We start from the raw sequence: 18,553 nt of genomic DNA, 5'->3' as shown, positions 1-18,553 counted from the left end.
GGTAGTTTCAGAGTTTTATACCCAGCATGTAAGGGGAGGGGCTCAGAAGTTCACAGTCTACAGAAGTTTACAGAAAAGCAGCTTTTTCTCTCACTGTTTTGGGCAAGTTAAGCCTTCAAGGACAACACCTGAGAAGGGGAGAGCTTCTTCTCCCCTCTCTTTCCTCCCCCTGCCAGCTGTTACCATGGAGCTCAATTGGTATCTTCTCTTCTCTTAGGAATGCGGACATCTCTGTGAAGCCCATCTCAAGGCCAGAGGCCTTGTTTGCACATTTCTACAAACTATTATACTGGATACGTTTGTGAAAAACTAGTAAGGAGGTGTCCAGCACCTGGAGTCCTAATATCTTCCTGGCCAGTGGCCAAGTAAAACAGGGTGACAGGAAAATAGGAAGTTTATCTACATGGAACTCTTTTGCAGAGACTCTTTAACGGACAGTCCCAATATCAGCCATGGTGAAGATTTCTGGAGAAGTGCAGTTAAGACTTTTCTGCGGAGAAAGGAGGTGCCACTACAGGCTATGCATTTAAGAGTCATCCATGCTGCTTTGCCTACATCTAAACTGATGTTACTCACTAAGGCATTAGACTGCGATGTGTGCACCCACCACATTTAGCTGTCCACTCGCCAGTATGGAGCACTCAAATAGCCTCTAGCTCCTTGCTTCCCTGAGGAGGCTATAACTTTGCACACATTCCCATATAGAGCCATAGGAAAAGGTTGTTTTTTTTTTTCTCCAATATATACCAGAAGCAGAATTACAGGGTTTAGAACATATGTTTTCTCCATTAGAATAAATCCTGTCAGATCACTGTCCAGCGGTTTCAGTTTAGATGCCCATCAGATGTAGAGGACAGTGTGTTCCTCTTTTCCCACATCCCTTCCAACTTTTGGCATCATTCAGATTTCTGAATTTTTGTTAGCCTGAAAAGTGTACCATGGTATCTTTATGAATGTTTTCGTTTTCATTTATCTTATTATTATTATTTTTTAAGATCACACAATAATTTATTGAGAGCCCGTCCTCCCTCCCTGCCCTGGCAGTCTCTAGGTCACTTTTTCCGCTTGTAGATCTTGTTGGCCAGCCCCAGGAAGATGGTGGGAGGCAGGGGCGCAGCGCACTGCTCGATGAGACTCATAAGGTGGCTGTAAGTGCCTTCTTCATACTTGGAGAACACAGCTGGTAGATTCATCTTCTCATTTAGTGCCCTCACCTGGGCCACCTTCTTGGTGTCCTTCTGCCCATAATTGTCCTGCAAGATCTGGCACTGTTCTGGAGTGGCCCGTTGTGGACACTGAACCACCAGCCAGCTGCACTTGTTGTCCTGGATGTTAGTGCCAACTTTTCCCGTCACACTGGGGTCACCAAAGAGGTCAAGGTCATCATCCTGAATCTGGAAGAACTCTCCCATCTGCATCAGGATCTTCTTGGCATGAGCATGTTCCTTCTCCCCATCAATGCCTGCCATGTACATGGCAGCAGCGATAGGCAGGTAGAAGGAGGAGAAAGCTGTCTTGTACTTGACAATGGACTTGTACCTCTTTTCAGTGTATCTGCCAAGATACACTGGCTGTGATGAAGTCCAAGGTCTGCCCAATCTCCATCTGATAGGAATTCTGCAGGAATAGCTCAATCAAGTTCAAATAGTAGGACTGATCCCGGCAGTAGAACTTCAGCAGGCGGTAGATATACATGCTTCCAGAAGCAGAGCGTCATTGATGGCGTCCAAACCTATGCCTGGCTTCTGATACCAGCAGAGCTGTCCCCGGAGGGTAAGGGTTGCATCCATGATGTCATCTGACACCAGGAAGAAAGCTTGCAGCAGTTCCACACACCAGCCCACTGTCAGGGCCCTCTGGAGACTATCAGCATCCTGTTTCTTGGATCCACCAGCTCCCGGAATGCTACCACCAGCGTCAAACCCCGGTTGTACTTGCCTCTAATGGCATTATATTCCAGGACCTCCTTGAGTCAAGCAATAGCATCTCCTGTCTCTGGGTGCCCCATCTCATCTTCAGTCATCACCTTGACTATCTGGGAGAAGTGCTGGATGAAATCTTGCTTTTCCTGAGCATAACCATCTGATTTCTGGTCTCCATTCATTCTGAGAGAGGAGCAAAGTGCTCTGCTCTGGGACACTGGGTCTTGTTTCATTTATCTTATTATTAATGACTCATATTTTTAGTAAATGACTCTGCCTTAGTAAAGCAGATGCACCTAGAACAGTCAGGTTGATCCTGTTGTTGCAGGTTCTTGTTCTCTTTGCTCTGCTCCCTGGGTTATACCCATATATTACATATATGTCTCTATATAAATTTTTAACATCTTATTAATGTATTATTCATGTACCATAGGATCCACCCAATTAAAGTAGAAAATTTGATGGTTTTTCACGTATTCACCGAGTCCTACAACCATCACCACAATCAGTTTCAGGACATTTTTATCACCCTCCTCCCCCGACAAAAAATAATTCTGTATGCATTAGCATTCACTTCCTGCTCCTCCCCAAACTCTCACACTGTCAGCCCTAGGCAATCGGGAATTTACTTTCTATTTCTACGGATTTCCTATTTGGACTATTTTCTATAACTGGAGTACAGCAATGTGTGAGAATGGCTTCTTTTACTTAGCAAAATGTTTTCAAGGATCCTCCATGTCATAGCCTGTATCAGTACTGCATAATTTCTCTTTATTGTTAAATAATGTTCCATTCTATGAATATACCAATTTTTAAAAATTCATTCATCTACTGATGGGCATTTGGTTATTTCTCTTTTTCACTATAATGGATAATGCTGCTCTGCATATTCCTGTACATGTTTTTGTGTAAATATGGTTTTTTAAAAAGATTTTTATTAGTTGTTGATGGGTATTTATTTATTTACTTATACGTGGTGCTGAGAATCAAACCCAGTGCCTCACACATGCTAGGCAAGAGCTCTACCACTGAGCCACAACCCCAGCCCCATAGGTTTTAATTTCTGGGCATATATCTATAAACAGCTGCTGTTAACTATATTTAACATTTTACACAACTACCCAACTCTTTTCCACAGTGGCTGTGCCATTCTGTATGTATTCTCACCAGCAGTGCATGAAGTTTCTAATTTCTTCACATCTTTCTACACTGTGTGAAGGGAAAAAAAAAATCTAACTCTCTAGCAGACACCAGCAGGGTGTCCTATAATTTGATTCTGACACTATCTACCTACAGGTAGTGTCAGATCCCATATAGGTGAAGGGCTCAATCCCACAAGACTGCCTACCACTTCCCATGCCCACCACTATCCAAGTAGGAAGTTGTCACATATACTTCTGACTTACAGGGTAAAGATTGGAATTTCAACTATTCCCTCCTTGGACTCAATTAATTTGACAGAATGACTCAAGAACTTAGGAACACAGTTAAGCCATCAGTATTTATTTATTTGTTTACTTATTTATTATAGAACTGGGGTTAGAATTAGGGACTCTTTACCTCTGAACTATAGCCCTAGCCCCACTCCACCCTTTAATTTTTTTTTGTTTGTTTCAGGGATTGAACCCAGGGGTGCTTAGCCACTGAGCTACATCCCAGCCCTTTTTTATTTTATATTTTATTTAGAGATAGGGTCTCACTTAGTTACTTAGGGCCTCGATAATTTGCTGAGGCTGTGAACTTGCAATCCTCCTGTTTTAGCCTCCTCCCAAATTGTTGGAATGACAGGCTACCACACCTGGCTTAAATGTTTTTATAGATGGGTCTTGCTAAATTGCTGAGGCTGGTTCGAACTTACGATCCTCTTGCTTCAGACTCTTAAATTGCTGAGATTATAGGCATGTACCACTACAACTGGCTATGCTATCAGTTGATAAAAAGTATATTATAATGGATACAGATGAACAGTCATATGGAGAGATGAATAGGGCAATGTATAGGGGATGGCATCATGCTTCCGTGTCCTCTCTGGAGTGCCATTCTCCCAGCACCTCTATCTGTTTAGTAACCTGGAGCTCATCAATTATCATTATATAAGATTTTTAATAGAATTGAACTCCAACCCTACCCCACCCCACCTTTCTCTGAAGTTGGTTGGTGGGGCTGAAAGATCCAACCCTCTAATCATTTGGTCTTTCTGGTGACCAGCCCCATCCTGAAGCTATCTAGGGACCTTACCCTAATTCATCTTATTAGTATAAATGAAGGTGTGATCACTAACTAGCAAAAGACACTGTTATCCCTCAAGAATTTCCAACTGTTTTTCTTGCTCTGTGATAGGAGCCAGGAACAAAGACAAGGCATATTTTATAAATGCTATGTTATATTCTATTATTCTATTATTAGGGAATAATGACAAGAAAAAAAAGTCTGTACATGTTTGGTACACATGCAATATTTTTTTTGGAATATTTTCAATCCATAATCCTTAGCTTTGTTATTAAGCCATTGTTTGGAAGTAGGCATCTGTAGTGGGTCCTAACAGACCTGCCTAAAATCAAAACAGTCACCAATCCTAATGGTCCATGTCACCAACTTGAAAGTAAGCTGTCATCTGAACTTCTGAGAAATCAAGAGAAAGATAGCCAAAGTTCTTCTCAAAGAGGCCAATTTTAGTTGGCATGATAATGAGCTTTCCTCTGTCTTAATTGTTACATGAAAAAGCAATCTGAAATAAATAACCTGATATGTACCAATCAATTATTTTTCTGTCTGCCTGTTCTAGCATTAAAAAAAAACTAACGTTGAAATGATCAATTTGATTTTTTAAAAAAATTTTTTAGTTGTTGATGGACCTTTATTTTATTCATTTATTTATACTCGAGGCAAGCACTCTACCAGTAAGCCACAACCCCAGCCCTCAATTTGATCTTTATTCTTTTTTTCCCTTCTTTCTTTCTGTCTTTAGCCCTTATCTGTCTATAAACCCAACTTCTTCTTCCCAGCTCACCAAACACTTACTCTAATTTAAGGAAAGAAGCCTTGACCAATCATACAATCAAAACTAAAGCCAACAAAGACCTTTCAATTGTTGCAATTTTGTCCTTCAACAAATCTAATGTCAAAAGTGGAACTCTTGCTACCCCACAGCAGACAGGATGCTCCTGGAGTACACAGAAATTTGACTGAGAGAAGTCAGTGGAAGAAAGAAAATGGATTTCCAATGGTTATCGATTCAGTGTAACCCATTTCCCAAATGAATAAACACTACATTCAAGCTGTTTTTAAGCCCACAGAGACACAGCAGGAAGTCGCAATCATAACATAAATGGTGACTAGAGACTGCAAACGTGGTAAAACACTAGAAGCAGAAAGTATTTTTGTAATTTCAGGGTCTCTGAGATCTTGCAAATGTCCAGCACAGTAGCTACTTCACAAACACTTTCTCAATAACTGTGTGGGAGAAAAGAAAAATAACTATGGGGAAGAAAAGTTGAAGTAACACAGAAATATGACCATCTTTGGCTAATGCTATCTGAAATTTCCTCTTGAAATTAAATAGGGCGGTATTAAGCAGCTTTTTGTAACAGTGATGAAAATGCCTGATAAAATCATCTTGGAGGAGGAAGGATTCATTTTCGGCTCACAGTTTTATCAATTTCAATCTCTGGTTAGCTGGCTCCATAGTTTTGGGCCTGAGAAGAAGCAGAATATCAGGTGGAAAGGCATGGAGGATGAAAGTTGCATCGCTTGGCAGTTGGGAAACAGAGAGGAGGGCAGGGGGAGGAAGGGGGGGGATGGTAGGAGAAGAGGAGGCCAGGGACAAGAGCACAAGATTTGTGCTTTCTAGAGGGACAAGATTTGTGCTTTCTAGAGGGACAAGATTTGTGCTTTCTAGAGGGACAAGATTTGTGCTTTCTAGAGCACACCCCAGTGACTGACCTCCTTTAACTAGGTTCCACTTCCCAAAGCTTCCGCCACCTCCCACTAATGTCAAATTATTAATCTATCATTAATCTGCTGATGATAAATCTTGATCCAATCACTCCCAGAAAGCCCCACCTCTGAGCATTGCTGCACTGGGGACCAAGCCTTTAACTCATGAATCTTTGGGGGACATTTCAGATCCAAACCATAATAGGGACAGAAGATAGAAGAAGTAGGGGGTAAATGAGAAAGAAATAGGGAAGTGAAAGGAAAGACTCTCAAAACAAACTAAGAAGAGCAGTGAAGAAAACCTGGAGGGGAGATGCCTCCAGGGAGAGATTTTTTTTTTTTTTTTTTTAAAGCACTACTGTGGGAGAATCAGGTGAGCTCTTTCATTTTTTTTTCTTTTGTTTGTTTGAGACAGGCTCTCACTATGTTACCCAGATTCCTGAGCTCAAGTGATTCTCCTGCCTCGGCCTCCTGGGTGCTTGGGACTGCAGGTGTGCCACTGTGCCCAACTCCAGTGAGTTCTTTCTGCACTATATGTAAGGCTTCAGTGGACGTGAGGTTTCTTAGCAGCCCCAGTGATCCGTGCCACACCATGTTGGAAGTAAAGAACAATATTCACTGGAAGGAATCAAAGGTCCAACTTCTCTGTAAACTGCTAAAAAGGAATGTAACAGAAACCATGTCATGAACTGAGAATAGAAGTCTTAATTTTAAGTTCTATTTTCTTCTATGCTTTCATGACACACAGGTGGGCCAGGTAATGTCCCTTGGAATTTTCTCACAGTGGCTAGCTTTGCACAGTGCTAGCTTCATGTAATTTCCCCCAGCACAGTTCTCAATACAGCAAAGTTTTCTCATGGAAACTGAGGATTCTCCATTCATTCATTCGTTCGTTCGTTCATTCACTCATTCTCTTAACAAATGTTTAATGATTACTTGGGCTCTGCTCTAGGCATGGGGACATTATAATTTATAAAAGAGAGATCAACTTCCTAACAGTCCAGGGAAAGACCACCACAAATAAGTAAATGAATGATGAACGTCTGAGGTGCCAAGTGTCCTGAGGCTGGGATGGGCAAGGGGAGAGATGGTGAGAGTTATCCCAGCCAGGCAATCAGGGAAGACCACACTAGTACACTGATGGGTGTTTAGAGACAGAACTGAAGTGTGAGGTGGGTCTCTGGCTGTTTTGTTGTTGTTGTTGTTGTTGTTATGGTTGTTTGCAATACTGAGGATTGAACCCAGGGATTGACTCATGCTAGACAAGTGCTCTGCCACTGAGCTACATCCCCAGCCCTCTAGTTGTCTTTTGTACAAGACAAGGCATCCAGAACAGAGTTCTCCTGAAAAGAGGGAAAGCCAGGAATAATGTATGACATCATTTATGTTAGTATGACACATCTCTTCCTGGCTTCCTTTGTTTTATTTTATACTTTATATGATAGGCTTGAGCTTTTAAATCATGTAATACTATGTTTGCAATTCCTCCAACATGCTGTATTATGAAAATATGATTTGTATCATCCAAGGATATATAGCCCTCTAAATTTTGTGTCACAAATTTAGATTTTTTTTTTTTAAAGTTGTCCTTTCAGGAAAGGAGAGTCAAAGATATGTACTAGCTACCATATCACTTGGCAATTCCTCGTATATGTAATTAATTATTTAATGGAATAATTTGAGGAGTATTGGTATTAGTTTGTCTTTGAAGGTCTTGTAGAACTCAGCTTTGTATCCATCTGGTCCTGGGCTTTTCTTGGTTGGTAGGCTTCTGATGGCATCTTCTGTTTCATTGCTTGAAATTTATCTATTTCACTTGTATATACCGTCCTGATTCTTTGGGTAAATGATGTGACTCTAGAAATTTGTTGATGTCTTTGATATTTTATATTTTATTGGAGTACAAATTTTCAAGATAGTTTCTAATTATCTTCTGTATTTCTGTAGTGTCTGTCATGATATTTCCTTTTTCATCATGGATTTTAGTAATTTGAGATTTTTCTCTCCTTCTCTTCATTAGTGTGGCTAAGGGTTTATCTATTTTATTTATTTTTTCAAAGAACCAACTTTTTGTTTTGTCAATTTTGTTTTGACTTCATTGATTTCAGCTCTGATTTTAGTTATTTCCTGTCTTCTACTGCTTTTGGTATTGATTTGTTCTTCTTTTTCTAGGGCTTTGAGATGTAATGTTAAGTCATTTATTTGTTAACTTTTTCTTCTTTTAATGAATGAACTCTATGCAATGAACTTTCCTCTTAGAACTGCCTCATAGTGTCCCAGAGATTTTGATATGTTGTATCAGAGTTCTCATTTACTTCTAAGAATTTTTTAATCTCCTCTCTGATGTCTTCTGTTATCCATTGTTCATTCAATAACATATTGTTTAGTCTCCAGGTGTTGGAGTAGCTTCTATTTTTTTATTTTATTGTTGATTTCTAATTTCATTCCATTATGATCTGGTAGAATACAGATCATATTTGATAAGAGTTGCTTTGTGGCATAATGCGTAGTCTATTGTAGAGAAGGATCCATGTGCTGCTGAGAAGAAATGTATTTCATTGTTGATGGATGAAATATTATCTATCTATCTATCTATATATCTGTTAAGTCTAAATTATTGATTGTATTATTGAGTTCTATAGTTTCTTTGTTTAACTTTTGTTTGGAAGATCCATCCAGTGGTGAAAGAGGTATGTTTAAGTCTCCCAATATTATTGTGTTGTGGTCTATTTGACTCTTGTAATTGAGAAGAGTTGATAAATATAGGTGCTCCATTGTTTGGGGCATATATATTTATAATTGTTATGTCTTGTTGATGTATGGTTCCCTTAAGCAGTATGAAATGACCTTTTGACTAACTTTGACTTGAAGTCTACTTTATTCTCTATGAGGATGAAAACCCCTACTTGTTTCTGCAGTCTATATGAGTGGTATGTTTTTTCCCAACCTTTCACTTTAAGTATGTTGTTAAGGTCTGTATGTTAAGGTCTGTAAACAAGTCAAAATAACACCTGGTATTTTGCCAGGGGAATGTTAGAGTTCGTAAACAAGCCTGGATGGTGCCTGGCAAAATGACAGAGGGAGTGGTTTGAGAAGTAACAAAAGCAAGCCATTAAGTGTGGAGATTCCTTATTGGTTGACTGATGTATCTAGTTTATGCTAATTAAGATAAGCTGTGTGGAATGTATAAATAGCTCTGTTGTCCTACAATAAATGGCTCCTACTCCTGCTGTATCAATGTACAGAAGTTGTTCGTCACCCCCCCCCCCCCCCCCCCCCCCCCCCCCCCCCGTTATTCTGCTGCAGCTGGACTGCGGCAGTATGTGGATGTCTTTTCCTATGAGTCTAGTTTCTTGTAGGAGCATAATGTTGGGTCTTTTTTTTCCCCCTAAATCCAATCTGCCAGTCTATGTCTTTTGATTATTGAGTTTAGGCCGTTAACATTCAAGGTAATTATTGAGACATGATTTGTATTCCCAGTCATTTTTGTTTATTTTTGGTATTTAACTTGACTTGGTTTCTCTTTTGATTGGTTTTTCCTTTAGTGTAATACCTCCTTTTGCTGATTTTCATTGTTGTTTTTCATTTCCTCCTCATTGAATATTTTGCTGAGGATGTTCTGTAGTGTAGGCTTTCTAGTTGTAAATTCTTTTAACTTTTGTTTATCATGGAAGGTTTTTATTTCATCATCAAATCTGAAGATTTATTTGCTGGATATAAGATTCTTAGTTGGCATCCATTTTCTTTCAGAGCTTGGTATATGTTATTCCATGATTTTCTAGCTTTGAGGGTCTAGGTTAATAAATCTGCAGAGATCCTAATTGTTTTCCCCCTATATGTAATCTGATTCATTTCTCTTATGGCTTTTATAATTCTCTCCTTATTTTGTAGGCTAGGCATTTTCATTATAATGTGCCTTGATGTAGACATCTATTTTGATTTTGTACATTTGGTGTCTTGTAAGCCTCTTGTATTCGATTTTCCAATGCACTCTTCAGGTTTGGAAAATTTTCTGATATTATTTCATTGAATAGTTTATTCATTCCTTTGGTTTGTAACTCTATACCTTCCTCTCTCCCAATAATTCTTAAATTTGGTCTTTTCATGTTATCCCATAATTCTTGGATATTCTACTCATGGTTTATTACCAACTTTACTGTGTGACCAACTTTATTTTCAAATTTGTATATTTTGTCTTCATTGTCTGAGGTTCTGTCTTCTAAGTGATCTAATCTGTTGGTGATTCTTTCTATTGAGTTTTAGATTTGATTTATTGTTTTCTTCATTTCAAATATTTCTGTTTTTTTCCCAGAATCTCTATCTTCTCATTGAAGTAATCTTTTGCTTCCTGTATTTGATTATGTAGCTTTTTATCTAAATGATCTTTTGCTGTCTGTATTTGTTCTCTTATTTCATCCTTTAATTCACAGAACATTTTAATTATGTACATTTGAAGTCCTTCTCTGACATTTCTTCTGCTGTGTTAGCCATGGATTCTAATAATGTAGTAAAATCTTGGTTTATTTGGTGCCGCAGTCTGGCTGGGCACAATTTAGGAGCCACTTGTCAAAAGAAACTAACTTTATTTTTAGAACTACAAACACCAAGCAAAACAGCTCCTCAGGAAAAAAAAAACCCTCAGAGCCCAACTGCCACCACCGGCTTCCACAAGCCTCTCACCCACACAAACCTCACCACCTCCCACAATCCTCCTGCTCTTGAGGCTGATTGGCTGGGTGGCATGGGCAGAGCCAAAGAAGTCCCCCAATGAGCAGCTCCGTGGTCTGAAAGGGCAGGGAAACAGCCCAATGAGCAGCTCCGTGGAGGAGCCAATCAGCTAGATGTTGCTGGGGCCACTGTGAGCCAATCATCAGCCGGCAGCTGGAAGTTTGCTGGCAGCTGGAAGTTTGCTGGGGCCCCTTTGACTGTGGCTCTCAACAATTTGGGCACTTTTTTCCCTTGTTTTTTCATGTTGTTCATGTGGCTTCCCTTTTGGCAGTGCAGATCCGATGTGTTACAGTTTTTACCCTGTAGACTTAGAGTGTCCTTATGGGGTTTCAATTCCTCTCCTTTAAGGGGGAGATCAATATTAATAGATACTAATACAAACCATATACTGCTGGGGTCCTGCCCTAGTGGGGTCCAGGGAGTCCTGAAGGATGAGTGGCGTAGGCGAAAAGATGAGACAGGAGTCGTTCCGTTCGAGCAATCTCCAGAGAGAGAGCTAATGCAGCTTTCTCTGGGTCATCTTTTATTACAATTTTTCTCATCATTATAGATTCAGAATACGTCATTGATTATATAATTTAAAACTTTGCCAAGACATGACATTTCCTTAACCATGATTGGGGGTACAAAAAATGTAACATTAATTTACATTTTTCCAGGATATGTCCTTCAGTTATATAATTATTAAAAGTACAGAATCATTAATAAAATATGTCACTAATTTACATTTTTCAGATTTTCCCAAGATTTACTATTTTTCCCAAGATATGTTATTTTCTTATTAACTAATGCCAAACTATGTAACCAGACTCTAAGTCTCCAATCATTAACCTAAAGTACACTTGTACTTTATTTCTAATCTAAAATTCCCATCTAAAAAAGTCCCTTTAAATCTTATATTTAAAACATCCTAAAGGTTATGAATCATTCTTAAAACATATCAGAAACCTATACAATTAAAAACTTAAGAATTTCTAAACTTAAGAATCTAAATAAAATAATATTTCTAACATTATTCTAAAACTGTGTCTTATAAAGCTATTTTAATTAATTCCTAAATTTATTCTCATAAAACTGGTTGAGCTGCTTTCTCAAAAAGTTTCTTTGTTTCTCAGTCAAGGTGCACTAGTTCTCATATCTTTATAATCTTTCTCAATAGAAAGTAAGTTCTAAAAATCAATCCACTTTCCACCAATATTAACTATGCTCATCATATATCCCTATGTAAAGTAAGAAAGAGTTTATAAAAAGAGAAGAATATATCTTTATATGTTTTAACTTTCTTAAATGTAAAAATGAGACTACATGTGGTGAACTTTGTAAAATAAGCATATTGATTAGGTTTTCTAAGAAGCCGGAAATATGGGCTTGGGTTCTAATTGATATAGTCAATGTGGTGCCTAAAATTCTCATGACCTTTCAAAGGATGATTGTTGTCCATTATCAGGTTTGTCCACAATGTACTGAGATAGAAGAACAGCCTTCTACTTTGTCCTTGATATGCTGAGGGGGTAGTAGAATAGTCTCCAAGGCATGAACTACCTGTTATGCTCTAGCCATCTGAAATTTAATTTGTTTGGCATTTAACATACTCATGCCTCCTGTCAGAAACATAAGCATGAAAATGCAAAGTCCCAATTACATAAAAAAGGGTCTCATGGTTTCGGTTTCCCACCAACCAGTGTGGCTTTGCCAGCATTCAAACGCACTGTGACCCTGTCAAGACAGTGGGAGAGCGGCTTTGCCAACACTTTTTCTCACTGTGACCCTATCAAGACAGTGAGTGGGGGATCGCCTTCACCAATATACAACCTTATACCATATAGCTCTTTTTAAGTTTTATCACAGTTTTGTCACAACAGAATGGTGAATTCAATTATTATCTACAATATAAACAGTAGGTTTGCAAAAGGGTCTACAGTTTCTAATGGTGGACAAAGAGAGAATTGGGATTGTAGAATTGGGATTGTTGTAGGATGATATGTTAAGGAGTATGAGGTAAGTATATAGAGTTATTAGATCTTAGGAAGTGTGAAAGAGGAATAAAAAGAAGTTGGGTAGTAACAGGAGAAAAGAAAGAAAGAGATTTTGGAGAGACAAGTAAGTGGAAAGACAATAGAGTACAAATATAAAAATTAAGGAAAAGAAAAAATGTAAAAACAAAAAAGAATGTATAACACAACTATGATTTACTATTCAGACACCCCAGTCCTCAGTAGCCTAATGCATGAAAAGTACTTGGTTTCCCAAATGTTGAGGATGGGAGGGTGGGGAAAGAGAGAGAGAAAAAAAGAAAGAAAAAATCTTAAGGGAATATTGAAGGATTGTGTCTGTTGAAGTTCAGTGTCTTTCCTTTTTCCCTTCTTATCCAATGGGTGGGCTTGTCTGTTGTTTGCTAGTATCTCCACTCTTAGGATGGTGAAGATTATTAGGGTGGGAGGGGTGGTCTTAGAGGTAAAACTCCTAGAGGTGGGGTGTAGCACTTGCTGGTCCCCATTGAAAGAATGCACCCCAAGGATCTTCTTTGGGGCCTGCTGTTGTGTTGTGGGCACCTGGCCTTATTTTCTTATACTGCCTCATCTCTAAACTGTATCTCATTCACCCCCTCCAGTTCTACTCCCCAATCAGGAACCTTTCTCTGGAGGTCTTGTGGGCTGTGCTCATGTGCACCTGTCACAGAGAACTGTTTTGTATTGGGCAGGTCAGAATTAGTCTTTGTGAGCAACAGACCAGCCACGTAGCTGCAAGCACTGTGTAGGGTTAGTGGCTGTGGGAGAGATAGGGAAGTTGGGGGACGATAGGAATCTTGATATTGCTTTTAGGCCCTAGCCGGTGTCCCAAGCTGGGAGTTGCCCCAACTAAAGATGGCAATGGCAGTAGTGATGATAACCCAAGATGGTGACAAAGGTGTCCTAAGATGAAGTCATCTGTTTTCTGAGATGGGGTGTCAGGGTGGGCTGGGCAGTGGTGTTGGGTGATGTGCTCAGAGATATAGCTCAGTTGTGTGCAGTGCTATGGCAAGCAGCTGTCTCCAGACCTTGTCTGGTGTTTCCACGTGCAGGGTATCGCATGGAGAGGACAATGGCAGTGGTTGCAGTGTCCCAAGATGGAGGTGACCAGGGGATCCCCATGTTGGTAGATGGGGTCCACCTGGGAGAGGTGGCTGGGGTCCTGCATGGGCGAGTGGCCTGGGGTCTGTCAGACACTGTGGCCTGGAGAACTGCGTGGGCAGAGTGGCTGAGATTCCTGCACAGGAGCAGCTGTCGGGGGTCCTTTAATAATTTACCGAGAAACAGTATTCCTACTGCTTGAATCCCAGGTCATGGAGCAACAAGGAATGTAGCCTCCCTCTAGCCCGCCATCTTGGATCTGTAAAAAATTCTTATCAAACTTCATAATTTTTCATGTTTGTGCCTGTATATCTAAGATTTATAAATTCCTGTAAGGTAGAGCATATGTTGTATATTTAAGCCTACACACATATCTCCACAGAACCCACTGTGGCCACTAAATGATGACTAAGTTCAGTTATTAAGATGGTCTACCTTTACTTGTATTCTTTCTTCTGGAAAATATACTAATAAATAAATTCTTACCGTAAATTCCAGATTTGTCATGTGTATGCCTTGATTCTTCATAGGGATTATATTCTACTTGTGTTTACATTCCCTATACCTAACACAGTGCTTGGCATGGAACACTATGCCAAAAATTGGCACACTTTGGCACATTAAAACATTTTATCCTTGTGTGTGAATTTACATACATAATACTTCTTACAAAGGTACAAGATTATTAATTATATTTTAACAGACATTAGTTAAATATATTGACTAATATGGCTTTCACTAATGTTATGGCTTAGATATTAGGTGTCCCCCCAAAAGCTCATGTGTGAAACAATGCAAGAAAGTTTAGAGGTGAAATGATCAATGAGAGCCTTAACCTAATCAGTGCATTTGTTCCCTGATAGGGATTAGCTGGGTGGTAACTGTAGGCAGGTGGGGTATGGCTGGAGGAGGTGGGTCCTGGAGGTGTGCCTTTGTGGTATATATATTGTCCACAGTGAGGAGAGTGCCCTTTCTATCTCTATCTCTCTGCTTCCTGGTGTCCTGTCCTGAGCTGATTTCCCCTGTTACACCCTTCCACCATGACATTCTGCCTCATCTCAGGCCCCAAAGTATGGAGCTGACCATCTATGGACTGAGACCTCTGAAATCATGAGCATCAAATAAACTTTTCATCCTCTAATTGTACTTGTCAGGTCTTTTGTCACAGCAATTAAAAAAATGGACTTAAACACTAATATTAGTGATGCTTTAGTGAATTGCCTTCATTGAAAATTGTGAAATTACATCTGCTCCTGAAAACGTGGAGCTTGTGGTATTCATGGCTGGATCTTTACTTTCTCAATTCATTATGCTTCCATCTGACGAAGAACTTTCTTCCACTACTGAAAAAGTAACAGATTACAACATATACTGGACCCCTGGTGTACTGTCACCTTACACTTTGACTAAGCAGGGAAGTGCCTAAGTAGTACCACTGAGGTTCTTCCTTCAATAGTCCTTCATTGGGATACCCCTAAAATTAAATTAAATACCTTAAATTAAGGTAAATACCTCTAAAATTTGCCCCATTAGAAATTCATTCTTTTGTTTTAAGAAACACCTATCTTTTCATTGAGAAACCAGCCTCTACCTCAGAGCAAAGCCTGTCCAAGGAAGGGGGCATGACCCTTGTTCTTGGAAAGACCCACAGAGCACTCCTAGGCACATACCCACCCTGCTGAGTTATTTATCTACAAATAACAGGAGAGATCTGCTATGCCAGGTGTCCCTGACTCAGTCAGGCTAGGTGAGGACCCATAGCAACCCCCTAGCAACCACCAATCAGCATGAGACAGAGAAAATACCTGGGATGCCAGATGACCCTCCCAGTAGTTTATGGTGGTTGATAACATGTTGGGAAACCATGTAGTTCAGCACTACTCCCCTCGTGGCTTAAACTAATCAGTTCAAAGGAATCCCCCTCTTGTACTAACCAATCACCCCTACCCAACTTGTTCCTGCCATTGAATGTGCTAATCAATGTTAAGAGTTGTTTTATGATTTTCCCGTGCTGTGTGATGATTTGCTAAGAAATGCTATGATGTATGTGAAGTCCCTGCCTTCCCCAAGGAATGTATAAAACTGCTGCAAACCCTGGGCTCAGGGCCTCTCAGCATCACCAGTTGCTGTGTGCAAGTGGAGGACCAAACTAACTCGCAATAAACACCTCTTTGCTGCTTACATGGATCTTGGTCTCTGGTGGTCTTTTTGGAGTCCCAAATTGAAGCATAACAATTGGGGGCTCATCCGGGATCCTCCTTATAAGCCTACCCAGACACCCTGAAGGAGAAGTGATGAAAACTCAGCCGATAAGAAAAGGCATTGCCGATCTGTAATTTTCTGTACTCTGGTTGCCTGCAGGTTCTGGTTCTGTATTTTGTGGTCGGCAAAAGGTCCAGGTGGACGCACCGAAGAGCAGCCGAAGGGGGTTTGTGGGAGATGTCCCCAGCTCCTTCTGGGTTCTGAGTGGATTGCCTTTAGTAAAGCATTTTGTAAAGTATTTCGTAAAGTATTTTGTAGCTGACGGATCCGCGGTCCGAGATGCGCTGCGAATTCTGTGGCCGCGCTGCGAATTTTGTGTTATGTGTGTTTGTTTCTATTGTCCTGTCCACCTCCACTCCAACTCCCTGGCAAGGGAACTAATCCCCCAATCTGGGGTCGTCAGACCCAATCTGAGGGGGATACTCCCCCAATCTGTTTGTCTGAAGGGAAGGCCCCAGGTGGCTTGGGGCCAGCATCCCACTTCCGTTTTTTCAATAATCTGAAAAGGGAATCTGTGTCTTTTTGTGTCTTTTTGTCTGTGTCTCTGTTAAGTGTGATGACATCATTTTACTTTGGACAGATGTGGTGTCCCAAGTTCTGATCTGCCTTAGATGTGTGGAGGTAACTTTAGCTAAATTTTAGCCTGAAAATGTCCCTACTATGCTTCTCCTGCTTCCCTGTAAGGGACCAAAAGTCAATAGAACCACCAGCTTTCTGTTCTAACCTTTTACACACCTCTTAACTGTGTTTTAAAGAACTTTGATAAACTTTACTCCCCTTTGTTAAGTGAGATTATGGAAGCAATGTTTTCTTTTCTTCCCTACTTGGCTGGCTTGAGTGCACCCACTGCAGAGGGAAATGCCTGCTGGGGATCTAAGAACTTTGATATCTCCCCTTTTCTTTTTCTCAAAACCCTGTCCTCATTATTAAATTGGCATTAATTGGCTTCCAGGACAGGAACCGAACTTTCAGTTTTAAGTTTTGGCACCCCAGAGGGGACTCTAGAGGAGCCCCCTGCTCTGCTTTCTTGGGGAAGTCTAGCACTCCAAACAACTGCATGCAGAGGATTAACTTTTTGAAAGCAGACTACTGGAAAGTTAGAAGGTATGCCAACATGCCTGGGATCAGACCTAACCAGAGGAGCTAATCCTACAAGTTAAAAGGAGGGACTGAAGGACTCCCAGCAGCTGCCGAAGCCCTTTTTGCTTCAGAGATCTCCCTCCTTCCTTCCCTGCACTGTAAGGATTGCTCCATCTCTGTCTACTTTAAAAAAAGTGTGTGTGGGGGGACACTGAATGCAATGTTATTTATATCATTTGATGTTCTATAACTGGGCCCGTTATTAATAATATATGTAAAGTTTTATGTTACTTTTTACACTGAGGTACAATTTAAGTGTATTTTTAAGTTAATGAGAGCCTAATCTGTGTAAAGGTTAATATTGTAAAACACAAAAGTACTTTGCTACTTTTCTACAAAATGTTAAAAGCTTTCAGCCTTTCTTTAATTTTTCATGTTTTAGATGTGATCATATTGTGTTGGCTAATATTCATGTGAACTTGAGCAACAATTTATGCAAGCTTTGTAAAATGATGTTTAAAAATCAAAGATCAGCTTCAGAATTACAGCACTTTACTTAAGATTTATGAAGAGCCCTGCCTTACCTGAGATAAGGCTCTGTGTCCCATCTTACTACATGTGAGAATAACTACAAAAGAAGTAGGCCAGATTTCAGTACATTTAAAATTGTGTCCAAAAGTTGGTTTTTGTCAAGATTACTAAGTTTTCAAACAGGGGATATAATGTACAACTCTGCCAAATTTCAAAGTAGCTATTACACGAACTAAATACGTTTTTACTCTTGTTAATTTTGTTTTGTAGTTTTCTTATAAATGGTCTAAAGATTGCCTGTTAATGTTTGCAGAGGTACTGCTTTAAGAACACACACCCTGGGTTAATATAAGATAATAAGTTATCACTTATAGGATAGAGAGACATTAAAGCCCAGTACTCTTAATATAAGGCTGTTGAAATTGATTTGCTGAATGTTTAAGATTTAAAATTAAAGTTAAATTAAAAGGGCCAAGAAAACCAATATTTGGCTCTTGCCCTCTGAGTCAGTCTGAATCCAGGGAACAGGGGACTTCTCTAAAGAGCTTTGAAACTCTGGGCCATATAACCTTCCCATCAAGGAGATTAATGAGACCACTGGAGAACAGAAAGCCAATCAGTGCATTTGCTATGAAGAGGAGAGTCATCAGAGAAGGGAGACATCCCTGATGCTTCCAAGGGAAGCCACATGGTCAAGCAAGACCTGGACCCATCCTAGTGCAAATGGCACTAGCAGAACTGAGAAGCTGCTGTAAAGTTCCCCCAGGACTCCCATGGAAACTCAGCTGACTGTTAACAATAGATAGAAACAAAAGTCAGTTTGACTTGCTTCATCTTAAACACTTAGCAAAGACAGTTAAAACGCAAACACAGTTATTACTGGGCATTTTAAATAATAATAATAGTTAAATGTAACTTAAGGTATACACCCTATGTTAGCCCCCAAGAATAAGTAAACTGGAGGCTACAAAAGAGATTCTTAGG

At 39.9% G+C, this 18,553-nt stretch overlaps 1 pseudogene; it reads right to left on the bottom strand.

Moving 5' to 3' along the window:
- Positions 1-1,052: 1,052 nt before the first annotated feature.
- LOC113194210 (farnesyl pyrophosphate synthase pseudogene) lies at positions 1,053-2,131 on the bottom strand (annotated as a pseudogene).
- Between the last annotated feature and the right edge of the window lie 16,422 nt (positions 2,132-18,553).

The sequence above is a fragment of the Urocitellus parryii genome, chromosome 10 (assembly GCF_045843805.1).
Source record: "Urocitellus parryii isolate mUroPar1 chromosome 10, mUroPar1.hap1, whole genome shotgun sequence".
NCBI lineage: Eukaryota > Metazoa > Chordata > Mammalia > Rodentia > Sciuridae > Urocitellus > Urocitellus parryii.
Note: the sequence above shows the minus strand (reverse complement) of the source record. Positions and strands in the feature narration are given on the sequence as shown.